The sequence below is a fragment of the Henckelia pumila genome, unplaced genomic scaffold (assembly GCF_033568475.1).
Source record: "Henckelia pumila isolate YLH828 unplaced genomic scaffold, ASM3356847v2 CTG_111:::fragment_3, whole genome shotgun sequence".
Lineage (NCBI taxonomy): Eukaryota > Viridiplantae > Streptophyta > Magnoliopsida > Lamiales > Gesneriaceae > Henckelia > Henckelia pumila.
The window spans coordinates 175001-182500 of record NW_027331762.1 but is presented as its reverse complement, the minus strand read 5'-3'; positions in this window follow the sequence as shown (position 1 = coordinate 182500).

Here is a 7500-nt window from a genome sequence, read left to right as displayed (position 1 = left end):
CTGAGGAGATATTAGTGTGACAAATCTCTGGCCAGAGTACTTGATGTGATTTAAGAAATGGTTTCTTAGTAGCACATGCGATGTCACTAATTTGATCTTCAAGATGTATTGCATAGTTATCGAATCTTGAGCGACTCTCGATATACCAATGGTTGTTGATTCGATCGGGATATATGGATGAAGGGACCGTACTGTACGTTAACCAAAATCTACTGGTTCTTGTAGGCACTATCAGTGATACCTAGGGAATCATGGGGCGATGTTGCTAGGCGCTTTACCATGATTCGTTGGGCAAGTCGGAAAGTGTTGTTCCGAGTCACAAGGAGTTGTGAGCCCACGGCTAGCTGTATCCCTGAACCATTGAGGGTCACACAGTGTAATGGAGTTTTAATCCCCGTTGAGATAGTTAAATTTAAAGAGTTAAATTTAATGAACTAAGGAGTTGGACTTCTTAAATAAGAGTAAGGGAGTAGGATTTCCTAAAATGACATAGGGATGGACATTTTGGAAACCACTGAATTCGGATTCAGGAAAATTTATTTTGACTTTAAAACGTGCAGAAATGGTTTCTGTGCACATTGGTGAAATCGTTTCATCAATCGGAGTCACGATGAATTTTATATTAATTTCTGAACGAGCGGGCTTTGCTTGTCGGGCCCCAGCTTATGACTAATGGGCCCTAAGGTGTTAGTGGCCTGCATTATAAATAAGTTATTTCAGTACAGAAATTACACACAACAGGTCATAAATTTTGAGAGCAAATTTCGAAAACCCTAGACCCTCTCAAAACCGATCGGCCGTCCCCTCCCTTTGCTCTGCCCGAGAAAATTCCGGTCTGTGATTTTGAATCGCAGTAAGGAATAACGAATCAAATTCGTGTATTCTCTTCGCAGAAAACTTCTGATAGATTTTCTAGTGCAATCTATCAGAGGGATAAAACCTCTGTTCGTGGACCTGATTGAAGGCGTTCATCGGTTCCAGGGAGAGACAACAAGAGCAGAATTGTTCTGTTGGTGTCCATTAATCTCGTTGCGAGATTTGAGGTAAAATTTATTTAATTGTTGTTTAAATTTTACACACACGTAATTCAATCGATGTATGGTTGATACCCACACCATGGAAACGTTCCATGAAAAATTTTTAAACTTCCGCTGCACCGGGTATCAATCGTAATTGGTCTGGGAACTCGCCAGTTTTCCAACAGTGGTATCAGAGCCAGGTTGCTCAGATCAATCGATTGAATTAATCAATTGTACAAAATTTTTGAGTCTCGGTTTTTGAAACAAAATAAATATTTTTAATAAAAAAATTTTTTTTTTTTCCGGGGGGCGAAACCCGGGCAGCGATTGGATCGCTGCCCGGAGGGGGCAGCGATGGTCGCTGCCCAGGGCAGCGCTGTGCGCTGCCCAGCGCAGCGCTGTGCGCTGCCCAGCGCAGCGCTGGGCGCTGCGCAGGGCAGCGCTCGGCGCTGCCCAGGGCGGCGCACAGCGCCACCCAGGGGCGGCGCACAGCGCCACCCAGGGGCGGCGCACAGCGCCACCCAGGGGCGGCGCACAGCGCCACCCAGGGGCGGCGCTCGGCGCCGCCCAGGGCGACGCACGGCGCCGCCCAGCGGCGGCGCCAGGCGCCGCCAGGGCAGCAAACGTTGCTGCCCTAAGGGGGCAGCCGGGCTGCCCCGGCCCGCGCCCCGGGTGCGGGCCGGCCCGGGAGTGTCCCGGGCGGCCCGCGGGAAAAAATTATATTTTTATTAATTTTAATATTTAAAATTTTATTTTTGGTCCGGTCAAAAATTGTTTTTGATTGGTTCACGAGATTTCGGATCGAATTGTTCGAGTCCGTAAATTTTAAAATTGATTTTGGATAAATTTGAATTTTTGGAAAATTTTAATATTTTATCCGTAAATTGAATTTTGAAATCAATTATTTTGGTACAATTGATGATAAGATATGATCTTATGATATATTAAGTAAAATATGATTTTATTTGTAAAATTGGATTTTATAGATAAAATATGATTTTATTTGATATGGAGATAAAATATGATTTTATATGTGAAATGTGATTTTATATATAAAATATGATTTTATCTTGTTTAAATTTGAATTGCCACAGCATGTTATCCAATAAATTAATTTTGAATTAAATGTTATTGGATAAGGATGATCGATTGCCATGACCAATTTTGTAGGTGTATGTTAGGAATTTACATTTTGTCTTTATTGTTGTTGGTTTTATTAATGGGCCTGGTTTATGGCCCGATATGAATGTCATATGTAATAAAAGTGGGCTTGGTTTATAGCCCGTTCCCACCCCCTAAAAATGTATCCCCTACTTGTCATTGTTATTTAATTGTAAATACATTAGATTTAGTGGGAGATCAAGATTTGAAGATGGTGGGCCCAGCAGACAATGAAGACTGAAGAAATGTAAATTGGAAGCATATGTAATAGGATTGCATTTGCATACTGCATATTACCTAGGATTGGACTAAGACCCGTGATTGGCAACCACGGGTCAATTAGAAATGGAATCGATCATCCTATATAATATGTGATATTATGATTGTATGCATGTTTAGACATAAATTGCGTGAATCCGGCAATGCATGCAATAAATTAAATATGATGAGACAAATATTTTTATAAATAAAATCCCTCATTTTAAATATGATTTAAAATTTATATCAAGATAAATAAAGGAAATTTAAATATTGTTTAAATGTTCCTACCTTCCATCAACGGTCAATGTATGTGATGCTACCCGCGGATACGGTCCGGCTCATATTATTGGGGGGGCCCGTCCGTCGGAAAGCTGTACATTGGATCGACAAATGTTGTAAGTTGGGTGGAACTCCCATGGGATCGGCTCATATTATTGGGGATCCACATGGCGACCGTCCATCACAACTTAATATTGATGGGTCATCTTGACATGTCACTTTAAACGGCGTCATATTATTGGGCCCTTATTGGACATGAGGTAAATACATGGGGGTTGCTTTGGAAGCAATTGGGCTCTACCTTTTGAGAATTATGGTTGGCTGATATTATTCGGGACCATAAGTTTGTCAATTGGACTCCATGTTCTCACTAAGGAAAAAGTTTCCCGTTTTCACTAGAGGGTGGTGAAATCGTTAAAATAGTGGGAGTGAGATTCATAAAATTAAATTCGCCTATTTTATGTCTTAGTAAATTGTTAAACAATCATTGATATATGTCTGTTTTTCCTTTTCAGTATTTCGTACAATGAATTCGCGAAATCCTTTATTCTCGATCCTCGAACAAAACAAGCTGACTGGCGCCAACTATACGGAATGGTTCCGGAAGTTGAAGATTGTCTTAACTTCGGAGAAAATGCTCTACGTGTTAGAGAAAGCACCTCCGAAGGAAGCACCAGCTGACATAAGTCCGGAGGAATTGGCCAAACTTGATGCATGGTGTGACCATGACATCAAGACCAAATGCTATATGCAAGCCTCGATGTCTGATGAACTCCAGAGGCGATTTGAGGACACGGTGAATGCTGCTAACATTCACACGCAACTCAAGGAACTTTTTGGGGCTCAGTCGAGGGCTGAAAGGTTCTCTACTGTTAAGGAGTTGATGACGTGCCGCATGCGTGAAGGGACTTCGGTCCGTGATCATGGGGTACGAGTGATTTGGCTCATACAGAAGTTAGCGACCCTTGATTTGGTGTTGGAGCATGAACTCAATGTGGACTTGCTGCTTCTATCTCTTCCTTCTTCATTTGATGGATTCGTGATAAATTTTAATATGAACAAGATAGAGGCCACCCTTGAAGAGATGGTCAATATGCTCGTTACATATGAATCCACACTTAAGAAGGATAAGCCAGCTTTCTTGGTGGGCTCCTCATCTTCTGCTAAGAAGGGGCCAAGTATGAAGGGCAAGAAACGTTCTGCCCCACCCAAGAAAGTGGAACCCGAGAAGAAGCAAAAGACAAAGGCTTCAAACGATGGAAAATCCAAGGATGTTTGCCATTACTGCAAGAAGCCGGGTCATTGGAAGCGCAACTGCAAGGAGTATCTTGAGCAGTTGGGAACTGCAAAGGGTATGTTCTATATCGAAATAAACATGTCACTTAATACAACTTCTTGGGTATTGGATACCGGATGTGGATCTCACATTTGCAATGATTTGCAGGTGATGACAAGAAGTCGCAGGCTTAGAATGGGTGAGACCCAGCTGAGGCTCGGGAATGGTTCCAGAGTTGAAGCTACGGCCATTGGAGATGTTTGTTTGATTTTGCAGAACGGTTTTAAATTATTGTTGAGAGATGTTTTATTTGTGCCAGATTTAATTAAAAACATTATTTCTATTTCTATGCTTGATAGAGATGGTTATTCTTGTAATTTTGTGAATGGGATTTGCAATATTTACAAGAATGAATGTTTAATTGGAAATGGACAACTTGAAAACGATCTATACAATTTAAAACTAAAAGACGTTCCAGTAAATTGTATTGACAAACCGGCGACAACAAACAAAAGGAAAATCGATAGTCAAAACCCGGCAAACCTTTGGCACGCTAGACTAGGTCATATTTCCTCAAGGAGGATGAACAAGCTAGTGGGAGAGGGCATGTTTGATATGTCTGATATTAACTCTCTACCTACTTGTGAATCCTGCCTAAAAGGGAAAATGACTAAATCTCCTTTTAAGGGGAAGCCTGAACGTAGTCAAAATCTGTTGGATTTGATCCATACAGATGTTTGTGGTCCATTTAGAGTAGGGACTCAACATGGCCACACCTACTTCATTACCTTTACTGATGATTATTCTAGGTATGGGTATTTATATTTAATGAAATATAAGTCTGAAGCATTTGAAAAGTTCAAAGAATTCAAGGCTGAAGTAGAAAACAAGCTAGGTAAAAGTATTAAAGCACTTCGATCGGATCGAGGTGGAGAATACTTGAGTACCGAGTTTTTGGACTATCTAAAAGAGAATGGGATTCTCTCTCAGTGGACTCCTCCTATGACACCACAGCTTAATGGTGTATCGGAGCGTCGTAATCGAACTTTGTTGGACATGGTTCGATCTATGATGAGCTTCACTGAGCTTCCACCTTCGTTTTGGGGCTATGCGCTTGAAACGGCGGTATTGTTGTTGAACAACGTCCACACTAAAGCAGTGGACAAAACACCATACGAGTTATGGAATGGCAAAGCTCCTAAGTATTCGTACTTGAGGATTTGGGGATGTCCTGCTTACGTGAAGCGGACAGTGGGAGATAAGTTGGATAGTCGATCCAGCTTGTGTTATTTTGTGGGGTATCCGAAGAATTCAATCGGATATTATTTCTATTATCCTGCTGAAACAAAAGTGTTTGTTTCACGGAATGCCACCTTCTTGGAGAAGGAGTTCTTATTGGATAAGAAAGGCGAGATGATGGAACTCGAAGAAGTTCGAGAAGAACCCGAAATACAAAATAACGATCCCACACCTCAGGAACCATTGCTGGACACGCCTGCACCTAGAAGATCCGAGAGGACTTCTAGACCTCCAGTTCGATATGGTCTTCTTCTTGAAGAGGGTCAAGATGAACCCGACATTGGATGTGATCCAAGAAGCTTCAAGGAAGCAATTTCTGATGCGGATTCGAATTTATGGCTTGAAGCTATGCAATCAGAATTGGATTCGATGCATACTAACCAAGTCTGGACTTTAGTGGATCCTCCCGATGGAATTGTTCCAATAGGGTGTAAATGGATCTACAAAAGAAAGCTTGGGCCTGATGGTAAGGTATTGACCTACAAGGCGCGATTGGTGGCGAAAGGTTATACTCAAAGGCAAGGAGTTGACTATGATGAAACCTTTTCACCAGTCGCAATGTTCAAGTCCATAAGAATCCTAATTGCCATAGCTGCATGGTATGACTATGAGATATGGCAGATGGATGTGAAGACTGCTTTTCTTAATGGAGACATTAAGGAAGAAATCTATATGAAGCAGCCTGAGGGGTACACATCCATGGGAAGCGAGCATAAGGTATGCAAGCTTCAGAGATCAATTTATGGTCTAAAACAAGCATCAAGAAGTTGGAACCAGAAATTTGATGAAACAATTAAAGACTTTGGTTTCATCAAGAACCCGGAGGAACCTTGCGTGTACAAGAAAGTAGTTAAGGATGCGGTGACATTCTTAGTACTTTATGTTGATGACATCCTACTCATTGGGAATGATGTAGGGATGTTGCAGTCAACAAAGATATGGTTATCAGGTAGATTTTCGATGAAGGATTTGGGTGAGGCATCCTACATTCTTGGGATACAGATCTATAGGGATAGATCTAAGAGAATGATAGGACTCACTCAATCAACCTACATCGATACCATATTGAAACGGTTTTCAATGGATGGGTCCAAGAGAGGACATCTACCCATGTGTCATGGAGTTTCTCTATCCAAGTCTATGTGTCCCAAGACTGATGCAGAGATAGAGAATATGACACATGTACCATATGCGTCATCTATAGGTAGTATCATGTATGGGATGATATCTACCAGACCGGATGTAGCATTTGCTCTGAGTGTCACGAGCAGATATCAGTCTAATCCTGGTCAGATGCATTGGAAAGCCGTGAAGGACATTCTTAAGTACTTGCGAAGGACTAAGAATATGTTCATGGTTTATGGAGGACGAGAACTCAAACTGGAAGGCTATACCGACTCTAGCTTCCAAAGTGATGTGGATGACTCGAAGTCAACCTCTGGATTTGTGTTCATGCTCAATGGTGGTGCTGTCTCTTGGAAGAGTTCCAAGCAGGACACCACAGCGGATTCCACCACTGAGGCTGAATACATTGCAGCATCAGCTGCTGCTAAAGAGGCCGTTTGGATGAGGAATTTCGTCCAAGAGTTGGGCGTCATTCCTGAATTTGTTGGTCCAGTCCCGGTGTACTGCGACAACACGGGTGCCGTTGCTCAAGCAAAGGAACCAAGGTCTCATCAAAGATCCAAACACGTACTGAGGAAATACCACATAATCCGGGAGATTGTGGAAAGAGGAGACATCAGTGTCGAACGAGTGGCCTCTGCAGACAATATCGCTGATCCACTTACTAAGCCTTTGCCAGGACCATTGTTTGACAAACATCGCGAAGCAATGGGTCTACGTAGTATGACTAGTTGGCTATAGGGCAAGTGGGAGATTGTAAGAGTGGGTGCCCAGTGAGCCAACTGTGTGGCTATGGGCTTTGTTGACTCTTTGTATAAACAATCTTTTGTTTAATATTATTTACGCTTTTATGGCAATGACTTTATATTACTTCATATTGTTATATTGTGATATACTATTGTTGTTTTGATAAAGACCTTGAATATACTATAGTGTATGTAAGATGTGGTAGAACATGGAGATGTCTATCATGAAATACATCTTATAGTCACTGTATATTCTAAAACCGTTCCTAGTCGATTGAGCCGTCCGATAATAAGGATAAGGATCGCTCGAGTTTGAGACTAGCATTTGCGATGC